Here is a 14,350-nt window from a genome sequence, read left to right on the forward strand (position 1 = left end):
ACAATCTTTTATATTACTCTGACGCGTTCGTATACTTGCGAAAAAGAACCGCATCAAGTTTTTGGCGTCGTTGCCGGGGACCAATTTCGTCAAATTTCATTTTCCTGTTGTTATATCGTTTAGACTTAGGTTATTTCCCCCCGGTCAATGCGAAGAGCTCGCAGTACCGGAAGTTTAAGCTTAGTAAACCCTCTGGCGGAACCTGAACGTTATGCTCGCGCACATTTTTTCTTTCATAGAATTAAGAGAGCTATGGCCGAAGATGAAAACCAAAGACCTCTTAAGGACTTCGCTCAACCATCTAATGAAGAACCTAGTTCTAGTATAGTAAACCCAACTATCCCAGCCAATAATTTTGAACTTAAACCATCCCTATTGCAACTAGTGCAACAGAGACAATTCATGGGTCTCGCTACCGAGAACCCTAACCAACATCTAAAAATATTTCTTCAATTAGCAGATACTTTTAAAACCAATGGAGCTTCTCCTGAGGCAATACGTTTAAGACTATTTGCTTTTTCCCTCAGAGATAAAGCCCTATCATGGTTAGATTCCCTTCCACCCAATTCCATTATGACTTGGGATAACCTTAGAAGAGTTTTTCTTGCTAGATATTTTCCCCCGAGTAAGACCGCCGTTCTTCGAAACCATATAACTAGATTTACCCAAAACCAAGGAGAATCGCTGTTCGAAGCTTGGGAGAGATATAAAGAGTTGTTACGAGCATGCCTACATCATGGCTTAGAAAACTGGTTAATCATTCAAACCTTCTATAATGGACTTCATTATAACACAAAGATGACCATCGACGCTGCCGCAGGCGGTGCTCTGATGAACAAACCTTATCCTGAAGCTAGTGCCCTCATCGAAGACATGGCTCAAAACCATCAATCATGGGGAGTCGAACGAGCGACAGTTGAGAGGAAGGAAGCCTAAGGAGGAATGCATGAACTAAGCTCTATAGACATGATGCAAGCTAAAATGGATGCATTAGCCCTCAAAGTCGAGCATATGTACACGAACCCGAATACTGTAGCCGCAGTTTCATCGGATTGTGAGATATGTGGAACCCAAGGACACCAATCTGCAGAATGCAGTCTATTGAACGAAACCCACTCCGAGCAAGTGAACTACACCCAAGGGAACCCACACTCGAATACCTATAACCCTGGATGGAGGAATCACCCTAACTTCTCCTATAAAAACAATAACCCTATCTAAAATAATGCACCTCCGAGACCTAGTTATCAAGCCCCAAAATCAAATCAACCTATGCAACCTGTACCACCAAAGCCGAGCCTTGAGAAAATTATGGAAAATTTTATCACAGCTCAAACCCAGCAAAACAAGGAGTTCATGAACCAAAACATTCATGTTAACGAATTGATTACTCAGTTAGGAACCAAGGTTGACCAAATAGTTACTCATACCAAGATGCTTGAAACCCAGATCTCTCAGGTATCTTTAAACTAAGCCCCTCAGACTACACCTGGAGGACAATTCCCTGGACAACCTCAACAAAATCCGAGAGGACAAGCCAATGCCATTACCCTACGAAGTGGGAACGCTTATGATGAGCCACCAAACCCAAGATTGAGTGAACCCGAAACTTCTAAGAAATGTACCAAACCCCCGGACAAAGTAAAGGAACCAGAGGAATCTGAAAACCAGGAAGGTCGGTGTAAGACCCCAATTTTTGCCCTAAGATCCCTCATCATATCATATCATATCATTCATTTGCCTCAAGGATCATTGTGCACCTTGCCTTCTTTCTTGTGGGTGGGTTACCTTGTGAGTGTAATTCTTGATCACCAAGCATGTCTAGCATTTGTATATCATTGCTTTTCATTTGTTTACTAACCCAAAAGTACAAAAATATTGTCATTTAACCTTGTTACTTTGAGATGAAGCAAACTAGGTCAAAATAGTCAAATCATTCATTGAGCAATGGATGGTGGCCATTCTTGCAGAATTTGGGCACCATGATCATTCATTAAGAGTTCATATGAGTTGTGACATCATTTGGAATCAAGATCTCAAGAGAAAGAGGCTTGAAATTCATCAAAGCAGGGCTCAGTCAACCAAAACCCTAACAAAGTCAACTGTGGTCAACTGTGCATTTAATCAGGGATTTGATGGTGGGAAATGGTTTGAGAGATCTCATTCATGTCCATACAAGCCTCATATAACATGTCAAACATCATCATTGAGGAATTGGAGGTCAGACAAAAAGTTTCCCAAAATAGTAATGACCTGTAATTTTCAACTGCCAAAATGGAAAGTTCTTCTCCTCAAATTTACATCATCAAGCAAGCTTCAAATCAAAATTTGTCCAACATGAAAGTTGAAGATCTTGCTCTTGTCTTTCCAAAAAGTCCAAGAGCACTCATTTCTCATGTGTGGTTGGCAAGTTATGATCAAATCATTTTCAAGAATTTTGGAATTTCAAGGAGGCATAACTTTCAAACCATTTGGCCAAATTGAGTGATTCTTTTTTGAGCAAATCCCATTTGACATGAGCTATCATAATGCATCATTACATTTCATCAAAAATCATCAAATAAAAAGGTCATTTTTCAAGTGAACCATTTAAATTTTGGTGGGAAAAATAGTGATTTTGAAAAATACTCATGATTTTCATGCCAAACCACTTCCAATAGCTTCTAAATAGGAATTTGGATTTGCTTCAAGTAGAAACTTACTGTTCCATTGGCTGCACAAGCATAAGGGCATTTTGGCCAACTTGACATAAAGCTCATTTTCACTAATCCATTTGGTTTGTGCTAATCATGTTTAACAGTGGATTAAGAGGGACTATATAGTCCTAATCATAACAGAAAATTGGGATCCACAATTCATTTTCTCAGATCCAAATCTCAAAATCTCAAATTCTCTCAAAAATCTCAAAATTTTCTCAACTACTTTTCGTCAATTTCTACATTGCTTTCGCTTGGTTCTTGTGTCAATCATCTTCTACAGGCTTTGTTGAAGATCTGTTTGCAGCAAAAGTGTGGAGATCTTGAAGAAATCGCAGCTGTTGAAGCAAGCTCATGTTCATGGCAGTTGGAGATCTCTTCGAATCTGGACATTGCTGAGCTAGTTTCTTGCTTCCATTCACCTTCCTCATCATCATTGAACACCTGTTTTGCCTTGCCAATACCTGAGGAGCTCGATTCCATCTCTGTTGCTTCATAGAAGTAAGAATTCGAATCCTCTAATCCATGAAATATTGGTATGCATCTTGTAGATCTCATCACATAGGTTATTCTGAAACTTAGATCATTTGATTTCATTAAGTATTGTTGAAGATATGTGGATCTGAACTTTTGATGCTAAATTTTCTTTTGCTCGATCTGTGAAGCATGATTAGGATTAGGTTAAATGCTTGTTAGATTCGTGTTCTATATTGAATGCTGGTTTGAACGGTATATGGTTTGCATGTTTCTGTGGAAAAAAGATCATGAGATGATGAACTCATGAAGAACATTAGGGTTTCGTGTTTCCAGGCCTGTTTGATCCTCTCTCCCGTGTGTTGCATGCGTGTTTTTGTTTTCTCTTCATGAACTGGACCACTTGTCACAATCTGATTGGCCATTGCTTTGATTAATGAAACGATGCGTTTCATGTTAGCGCCAGAATTCAAAATAATTCGCTGTAATTACAACAATGCCATTCGTCCACTTATTTCATTTAATTTTCTTAAATGTTTATTTCATTTTATCATGAAACTTCAAAAAATCATAAATAATTCATTCTTGATCCAAATTGGTTGGGAATTTTTGCATTCATCTCCATTTTTCATCTAGTTTTTTATAGGCATGATAACACAAGTTGTGCACGGATGGTTTTTATTTTGGTCTAATGTCTTTGATCATGTATGCTTTGTGCCTATGTTTTACCATTTTGCTTGTGAAATAATGATGGATGATCATATGAAGCTGAAATTTTACATGCATGATCTAGACTCATCCCTGGTCATTTTGGTATATGGTTTGCTAATTTTGAATTTCTGGATTGGGAGATATGATGTAATCTTTGGAGGTGTGACAATGTATGTCACACCATGTCTTGTTCATGTTCCTGATTTTATTTTCCATGCTTATGCTATGCCAATTGCTCTCGATTTTTGCATGATAATACTTAGGGAAGTCTAGTTTGCTGGTGATTTTTCCTGGAATTTTGGAATGCACTTTCAATTTGTTTGATAATTTTCCCTCTATTTGGTCATTTGTGAACTTTTCTTGAGTGTTCAATTTACATGATTTGTGAAATCCTTGTGGTTTGTTGGATGACTTTGAAATTTGGCATGTGTATTGTAGACATCTTAAAGGTTGCCACGGCTTTGATCTCATTCATTTCTCATGTTTGATCATTGTTTTATGATTGCTTGAACTTGATGTATGATTTGTGGTCTTGTATGAGCTTGTATGAATATGCTTTGACTTGTTGATTTTATTTGACTGACTTCCCTTTATCCAAATGCCATGAAATTTGGTGTGTTGCTCATTCAATGTGTTCTGTTTAAGCATGATTTTTCCTGGAATTTATTGAGCCATTTTGGTATTGATATGCTTGTGTTCATTCTGTTTACATCATTGAGTTCTCAATTTGCCTAGTTTGACATGATTTTCTTATGAAATGCAATTGGTGAATAGTTTTGATATGGGACAAATTAGACTTTATTCTTATTCGATAAATCTTGATTTTGATCAAGTTTCATGTTCTGTTTTAAATATTTTCTCCTCCTTTGACCCTAGGCTTTGGCCTAAGGGTTCACTTCTCACATTTGAGTTTGATTTTCAGGTTAAAGAAGCAATTGCTTTAAGGAGATTAATTCAAGTTGATTGAGTTTGGTTTATTTGATTGTGATGAACTAACTTGGTTTGTTTTGTAGGATGCTAACTCATTTTATTTGAGTTTGTGCTTTGCACATGTGATTGATTGTGTTGACTATTGGTTCATAACTTGTCTGTTTTGACTTTGTGATTGGAATACTGATTATATTTGATTGATTTCAGGTACCATAGTTGCTTTAGTTCCTTTGAGAACTTGCTATTGCTTTGCTTTGCTTAAGCATTGAGGTAGAATCTCTTGTCTCCATGTAGTCTGGAAGACCTGGCTTGTTACTTAGCCAGGCAACTGTCTGAAGTCCTCCTTAAGAGACAATGTTTGTGATTGTTTAACTTTGTCCCCAAGCAGGAAAAGACCTCATGTGAGGCAATTGGTAGACAAAAGAGATATGTAGCCTATCTCCTACTATTATGTGAGTCACTCACCTTGCTCACACCACATGTGTTGATGCATAGTGAGTAAAAACCCAAGATCTATCGAGTCTTTAACTTGTGGAGAGAGTTCCATCTTTCTGAACTCCCACACCTTCTGATATTCAATGCTCTCCCTGACCAGGGATAAGAGTGATGAGGCACACCCCTCATATCCTTTCATCTGCTTCACCTTGGCTCTCAATGTCAAGGTTAAGAGCACCATTTACCCTATTCCAGTTGAATTTTAAGTCTAACCCTTTGATTGAGCCTAATTGTTTGGTTATAGAGGGTGCTAAATGACTTTGTTTGTTTGATTGATTGCTTCATATGTACATGTTTGCTTGCATACCTTTGTGCATTTATCATCATTAATTGTTCATTAGTGCATGATCATCATTTCATACCCTTGTGGTTTGTTTGAGTTTACCCATTGAGGACAACTGTAAGTCCATTCATTGGCCATTGTTCCTATGATTTGGAAGGGATAGAGTGTAAGACCATCTCACTTGGCTACTCATGTCCATTGCTTAAATGCTTGTTTGTTTGTTGTATGTGAGGATGCAAGTGTAAGACCATGTTGTTGGCGTTTGTTATTCCTATGATCATCTGTTGGAGGTTAGAGTAAGCCCAGATAGATTGGCATCTGACATCCACTTTCTTGTTTGTGATTGCTTTGTGAGGATGCAATTGTAAGACCATGTTGTTGGCATTTGTATTCCTATGATCATCCTTTGGAGGTTGGCATAAGTCCAGATAGATTGGCATCTGACATCCATGTTTTGTTTTACCTTAGGAGATTGGTGTAAATCCATTTATTGGTATCCGATATCCGCTTTTGCTTTTGTGAGATTGGAGTAAGTCCATTTATTGGCTTCCGGTATCATTGTTTTACCTTAGGAGATTGGTGTAAATCCATTTATTGGTATCCGATATCCGCTTTTGCTTTTGTGAGATTGGTATAAGTCCATTGATGGCATCCGGTATCACCTTGCTTTATTTGCTTACTTGCATTGTTGCCTATTCCTAAGGACACACTTGAATCATCTTCTATATGATCTCAAGAGGTGAACCTTTCTAAGAAGTTTTACATTCCACCATCCATACCCACTTTGTCCTAAACCTTTTCACACTTTGCTTTCAAAAACTTTGACTTGTTGTGCAAACATCTTCATGTCTTTTCAAGTTAGAAACCTGGACCATAAGTCCTTGACTTTTCAAACTTCATTTCATAACACTTCTTTGAATCAATCTTAATCATACCTTGACCATATTTTGTGAATTACTCATAATTAATTAACTTCACCCATTCAAATGTTTTGTGGCCTTGTCCACTATTAATATGTTTTCACACATTAGCCATAGGTTTCAATTACCATAGTGGTTGATGTAAATCTTACCTTATCCTTAGTGAGTCGATTGTAAGACTTCCGTACTGAAAACAGGGTTAACCCCTCTAGTACGTCGAAGCCATCCTCGCATGGTGGATTGTTGAATTCAGGTTGAGTTTTCTCCCATTGGTAATGAAAAGCCTTAATGCTTGTGTTTTAAAATGAACTCACTAATTTTTGGAAATCTTTTAGCCGAACTACGGCGTTTTGATCCTTACCTTTGATGGAAGGTACGTAGGCAACGGGTTCATCCGTTCAAACACAAAAATAAAAATTGTACATTCTTTTCTCATCATCCCATTCATGTTTGCACAATATGTCAAAACAAATAAACATTTTTATACAACAAGTGTGAAAAGGGCTCCCTAGGAGTACCTAGGACGTGATGGGTGCCTAACACCTTCCCATTGCGTAATTTACCCCTTACCCAGATTCTCTGATCTTTTATTGGTTTTCTACGTGTAAAACTTCTTAGGTTTTTGTTCGCTTTTTAACCAGTCCTTAGGATAAATAAAAGGGCAGTGGCGACTCGATTCATTGTATGCTTTGCTTATGGTTTAATCAATAAATCATATAGCGACGAATACACCGCTACAGTCGAGAGAAAGGAGAAGAACCTAAAGATAAAATTTACGTACCACCCCCGCCATATAAACCACCTATACCATATCCGCAAAGACTCAAACAAACCCAGTTCAATAAACATTATCAAAAATTTATTAAAGTTATAGAAAAACTTCATGTAGAAATCCCTTTCACAGAAGCCATCACCCAAATACCTTCTTATGCAAAGTTTCTGAAAGACATCCTTACCAACAAACGTAGACTTGACGATCCGAAGCCTTTGGAATGTAATGCTATTTCCGAGGACAAATTAGCAAAGAAAGATAAAGATCCTGGAAATTTCTCCATTCCTTTCCTTTTAGGTAATCATGTCATCGATAAAGCTTTTCTAGACTTAGGAGCTAGTGTGAGCTTAATGCCTCTAGCAGTTTGTGAGAGATTAAACTTAGGAGAATTACAACCCACTAAGATGTCACTTCAGTTAGCCGATAGATCTGTTAAATATCCGATAGGCATTTTAGAAGATGTTCCTGTTAGGATAGGTCAACTATTTATCCCTACTGATTTTGTTGTCATGGACATCAAAGAGGACAATGATATACCAATCCTTCTAGGTAGACCATTCTTATCAACTGCAGGAGCCATAATAGATGTCAAGAAAGGAAAGTTGACATTTGAGGTAGGTGACGAGAAAATAGAATTTATACTTTCGAAATTTCTTATGGCACCTGTGATGGGAGACTCGTGTTATGCCTTAGATATCATTGATGAATGCGTTAGAGAATTAGAACAAAAAGAAATCATAAAAACAATTAAGTTACCATCGATCCCCATAAAGGAAGAAGATGACTTTAAAGAACCTTACATCGATGATAACCTTTACGAATGTTTATCCCTTACCCCAGATCCTATGCCATGCCCTAAGAAACCAACCTTAGAACTTAAGGAACTGCCTAAGAACCTGAGATATGAGTTCCTCGATGAAAAGATGAACCGTCCAGTTATAGTTAGTGCTACCTTGAGCCATGAGGAAACGAACCAACTTTTAGACGTTTTACGAAGACATCCCTCAGCCTTAGGATATAATATCTCTGACCTGAAAGGTATAAGCCCATCCGTATGCATGCATCGGATTTCGTTAGAAGAAGATTCAAAACCCTCAAGGGAGCATCAGAGAAGAATAAACCTTATAATGAGTGATGTTGTTAAGAAGGAAGTTCTTAAGTTACTTGAGGCAGGTATAATATACCAGATCTCGGATAGTAAGTGGGTGAGCCCTGTGCATGTAGTACCTAAAAAGGGAGGCATCACAGTCGTGCAAAACGATAAAGGCGAACATGTAGCAAAACGTTTAGAAGGAGGATGGCGGATGTGTATAGATTATAGAAAATTAAATAAAGCAACTAGGAAGGATCATTTCCCTTTACCATTTATAGACCAAATGTTGAAGCGTCTAGCCAGACACTCTTACTTCTGCTATCTAGATGGATACTCTGGATTCTTCCAAATACCTATTCACCCAAAAGATCAAGAAAAAACTACCTTTACACGCCCTTATGGAACTTTTGCCTACAGACGAATACCTTTCGGCCTCTGTAACGCCCCAGCTACTTTCCAACGCTGCATGATGTCAATATTCGCAGATTACCTAAATGGTATCATGGAAGTGTTTATGGATGATTTCTCGGTTTGCGGATTCAATTTTCACAATTGTCTTGCTAACCTTGAGAAAATCCTGGAGAGATGCGTGGAGGTTAACCTCGTGCTAAACTGGGAAAAATGTCATTTCATGGTGACCGAAGGAATAGTATTAGGACATATAGTTTCCGAAAAAGGTATAGAGGTAGATAAAGCTAAAATAGAAGTTATAGAAAACCTAAAACCACCAAAAACAATCAGAGAAGTCCGAAGCTTTCTTGGACACGCTGGATTCTATCGGCGTTTTATTAAGGACTTCTCCAAAATCACTAAACCTTTAACCGGACTTTTAATGAAAGATGCTGAATTCATTTTTGATGAAAAATGTAATGACGCATTTAATCTTTTAAAGCAAGCATTAATCTCTGCACCCATTATGAAACCGCCCGATTGGTCGGAACCTTTTGAGATAATGTGCGATGCTAGTGATTATGCAGTTGGAGCCGTTCTAGGACAAAGAAAAGATAAAAAATTACATGCCATTTATTATGCCAGTAGAACCCTCGATGCTGCCCAATTAACTACACAACAACCGAAAAAGAATTACTCGCCGTAGTTTTCACTATAGACAAATTTAGATCTTATCTAGTAGGAGCAAAAATGATTGTTTACACCGACCATGCTGCCATTCGTTACCTATTAAGTAAAAAAGATGCCAAGCCCAGGTTACTCCGATGGATTCTATTACTACAAGAGTTTGATTTAGATATAAGAGATAAAAAAGGCACTGAGAATGTAGTAGCCGATCACCTTTCTAGGATAGAACATCTAAAACCTGAACTAGTACCCATAAATGATGATTTTGCCTATGATAGACTGATCGCTAGAGTAGAAACCATTGAAGGTAATAACCTAGATCCTTATGAGCACCCCCAAAATTCCTTAGCAATAAGTAACGTACCCTGGTATGCAGATTTCGTTAATTACTTAGCTGCTGATATAGTACCCCCTGATCTTGACTACCACCGCAAGAAGAAATTCTTCCACGATGTGAGAAACTTCTATTGGGACGAACCACTCCTTTTCAAAAGGGGTAAAGATGGCATTTTTCGCCGTTGCGTTCCAGAAGAAGAGGTAAATAGTATTATCGAGCATTGTCATTCTGCACCTTATGGTGGACATGCGAGCACCTCTAAGACATACGCCAAGATTCTTCAAGCTGGCCTATTCTTGCCTACCATGTGGCGTGATTTCTATGCTTACATTGTCAAGTGTGATCGATGCCAACGCACTGGAAACATTTCAAGACGAGATGAAATGCCCTTAAGAAACATTCAGGAAGTAGAACTCTTCGACGTATGGGGTATAGATTTCATGGGACCCTTTCCACCATCCTTAGGAAACATGTATATCTTAGTAGCTGTAGACTATGTGTCTAAGTGGATTGAAGCTATAGCTGCACCCACAAACGACACTAGGGTAGTAATCAAACTATTTAAAAACTATATATTCCCTAGATTTGGAACACCACGTTTAGTCATAAGCGATGGAGGATCACACTTTATATCGAGAATATTTGACAAACTTTTAAGAAAATATAGAGTTAGGCATAGAGTAGCAACACCATACCACCCACAGACTAGTGGCCAAGTAGAAGTATCTAATAGGGAGATAAAACAAATCCTAGAGAAAACTGTTTCTATTTCTAGGAGAGACTGGTCTCAGAAGCTTCAAGAAGCATTATGGGGCTATAGAACCGCTTTCAAAACCCCTATAGGAACTACTCCTTACCAACTAGTTTATGGAAAATCTTGTTACTTACCATTCGAGGTAGAGCATAAGGCCTATTGGGCCATTAAAACTTTGAATTTAGACTACCTAGCCGCTGGAGAAAAGCGTACCCTAGACATTCATAAATTAGAAGAACTTAGGCAGTCGGCCTACGAAAATGAAAAAATATATAAAGAGAGGACAAAAGCCTATCATGACAAAAGAATAGTAAAGAAAAACTTCAATGTAGGCGATTCTGTTCTCCTTTTCAACACTAGGTTACGACTCTTCCCTGGAAAGCTACGTTCAAGATGGACTGGTCCTTTCGAAGTATCCAAGATTCTGAGATCAGGAGCCGTAGAAATCAAGAACCAAACATGTATTCCATTCATTGTAAATGGACAAAGACTGAAGCTCTACGAAGGAGGAGACATTCCAGCATACTACTCAAGCCACACTCTGATTGATCCACCGATTCCTACTACTACAGGTGTATAAATTCTAATCGTCAAGCTAATGACGTTAAACAAGCGCTGCATGGGAGGCAACCCATGGTTTCTCTTTCATTTTACTTTTTTTCGCATTTATTTATTTTTTATTTTTATTTTTATTTTATTTTATCTTATTTTGCATTGAGACTAAAATTTGAATGGTTTGCATTTTCAGGATCACCTTCTTAAACTTTTACAGGATGCAGGGTTTTGATGACATGCACGTTGCCTATAGAGATAATGCTCAGAGGGAGCGCTACATTGCTTTGTATCAGCATCCTATGGCACCCACACGTTACCCTGATCAGCATTGTATGGAGGCACTGGGTATCGAGCCGAGTATCAGATTCCTTAGCCACCAACTTCACTGGGACGAATTTGCTGATGACTTGAGTAACACATATAGGAACCTGACTTTGGAGTTCCTGAGTTCATTCGACTATGACCCATCTTCTGGACCAGATGGGTATGCTGCTTTCAGACTTTTTGGAGTTGAATACTCCTTCAGCCAGAAAGAGTTCGACGACTTATTGGGCTTCCAGACCACTCCTGATGCTATCCCGGAGACACCTATGGGATATTTTCTGGGTAAGGAGGTGGAGAAGTTTTGGAGTGATATATCAGGTGGCGGAAGCCAGGATCTATCTACGCAGTTATCTTATGTCATACATAACCCATCCTTCAGATATTTTCAGATGATATTAGCACATTCCTTCTTGGGAAGACAGGATGCAGAGACACTACTGAGTGAAGAGGAGATCTTCCTATTATTTTGTGCATCCCAGTCTCGCCCAGTAGCATGTGGGAACTTTTTATTGAATAATCTCAGCGGTATCTCTAGATCCACCGAAGGAGTCATCCATGTTGGTGGAATCATCATACAGATTGCTGTCGCTTTAGGTCTGTCTCGCAAGCTGTCACATCTTCGGATCTACTGTGGACACACTACCATGGACATCGATTTCTGTTTGACCAGAGGATTGATGAGGAGAGCCTCTTTCCATCCATGTCAGTTCCGATTGCTAGTCGACAGTGAGGCTATCCATTATTTCACACTGCCAGACCCTATGATGACCAGTGTGCATGATCCAGCAAATTGGAGTTATGCTCTAGAGGGCCAGGGAGAGACCGTCGAGGCACCGAGATTACCACTTGTTGCTGAATACACGCCTACACCACCATCTCCTAGAATCACTGTTTTCTCTAATAATCATTCATTGCAGACACCCGACATACGCACCCAGATTGCTGAGTGCCGTAGAGAGATTGCGGAGCTTAGACAGGAAGTGGCGGACCTAACTTTATAGATAGGAGTGTCTGATCTCAGCCATGCTACTGAAGCCGATTGTCTATATCAGGAGATCGCAGAGCTCAGGCAGGAGATAGCCGTGCTCCGTGGATCCACTCAGGCAGACGACACCCCTAATACCTGATCTCACCATTTCATTTTATTCCTCTTTTATATATTTATCGTATTTGCATTATCTATTTCATATTATCGCATTTAGAATATTATATAAACTTCTACTATACATTATTATTTCTATTTTTATCTATATATGTTTTATATTTACTTTATTTGCATTTTAATTTTTCAGTTATTTATTTATTTATATTTAATTTCTGTTTTTTTTGTTTTTGTTTCAGTTTCACTTTTTATTTTTCGTTTTTACTTTTATAAAAATTATGCAAGTCGAAGAAACTAGGAGAATCACAAGACAAATGCTATCCAGACCCCTCAAAGCCAAAAGACAAAAGAAGCCCAAACCAAAGGACCAAAATCTGGCCCAGCCAGATTTGGCCTTGTGGCGCCCGCCACAGCATCTGTAAATGGTCGGGGAAGACCCCTTTTCTTCACCATTTTTGCAACTTACAACCTCCAAAACCCATTTTTTCACCTTGGAAAAAAGTCCTTGAACCCACAAAAAGCTCATACTTTCCTAACCATCATACCACACAAATCATTAATCCACTTTCCATTTTCGATTTCATCCGCCGGATTTTGTAAAAATCCAACCTTTTCACCAACCACTTCATCTTCTTCATCCACTTTTCAAGAGCATTCAAATGGAGTTCAACGGATTCATTCTTCGAGGAGGGAAACCGGGGGAGAGACAAAGAAAAATCATTGAACGGTTGCAAAATCGGGAAATCCTCCCGACAAGGTATGTTGACGAAAATTGTCTCTATACTTTAGGTATCTACCATAGCATTTTCCATTTATTAGACAACTTAGGTTTGCATAATTTCTTTATCAACAAAGAACCCACCTATGAGCGGTTGACAATCGAGTTTTTAAGTTCCTTAATTTATATTGTCAACCCTAACTTTGCTAGCACAGTCGGTACTGTCAAATTTAGAATGTTTGCTGTTGAATACCAATTCAGTACCGATGAACTAGCCAGCTTGTTAGGGATCCCTCATGGGGAAGGTGCTATTTGTGAGGCCCCTTTGGATTCTGAATGGTCTGTTGAGGTATTTTCCTTCTGGGAGCGTTTATCAAACACTTCCATAAACTCTTTTGAAGGAGTTCTTGCCTCAACTATCCATAACCCGGCCATCAGAGTTTTTAGATATTTGTTGGCATGCACTATTTTTGGCCGGGAGAATCCAAATAAGGTTAACGCTAGAGACCTTCTATATTTTCAAGGAAGCCTCACAAATAGGAGAATTAATTCGGTTCTGTTTATGCTCGCCCATATGATTCTAACTCTGAATAAGGCGGGACCGATTTCTTTTGGTGGATTGATTACGTCTATTGCTCGGGCACTTAACCTGAACAATGAGATGGCTACCCTAGACCCCTTACCTCCTCGCACAATTAACTTAAAATTTCTGAGACACATGAAATTGTGCCGTTCAAGGAGAGAAGGAGGTTATACACTTATGATTCATGGTGTAGCCATCCCTTATGTTATTCTACCTTGCACTAGACGTACAGATATGCGTGAGGAGAGGAATTGGACCTATGAATTAGATGCTCCACCTGTTTTGGGTCCTCTTCCTCCTAACATTCTTGATGAGGCGGGACCAGACACTGATGATGAATATGATCGGCGAGAGAGATCTCCCGTACCCCATGTGTCCCCCCATCATCCTTCACCACCACACACCGCACCATCTTCTTCTTCTGCAGGTACCACACCTGGCTTCTATATTACACAGGAGATGTGGTGAGACCACATGGCTAGAGAGAAGAGGCGAGATGACCTACTCTCTACCATCCAGCAACAAA

General features: G+C 38.9%; 1 non-coding gene across 1 annotated transcript; it reads right to left on the minus strand.

Annotated features, from left to right (window-relative positions):
* Positions 1-636: 636 nt before the first annotated feature.
* On the minus strand, positions 637-743 carry LOC127089404 (small nucleolar RNA R71). Its single transcript, XR_007791004.1, has one exon. It is a non-coding gene; the product is annotated as a small nucleolar RNA R71 (small nucleolar RNA).
* Between the last annotated feature and the right edge of the window lie 13,607 nt (positions 744-14,350).

This window comes from Lathyrus oleraceus, chromosome 5, assembly GCF_024323335.1.
Source record: "Lathyrus oleraceus cultivar Zhongwan6 chromosome 5, CAAS_Psat_ZW6_1.0, whole genome shotgun sequence".
NCBI classification, from domain to species: domain Eukaryota; kingdom Viridiplantae; phylum Streptophyta; class Magnoliopsida; order Fabales; family Fabaceae; genus Lathyrus; species Lathyrus oleraceus.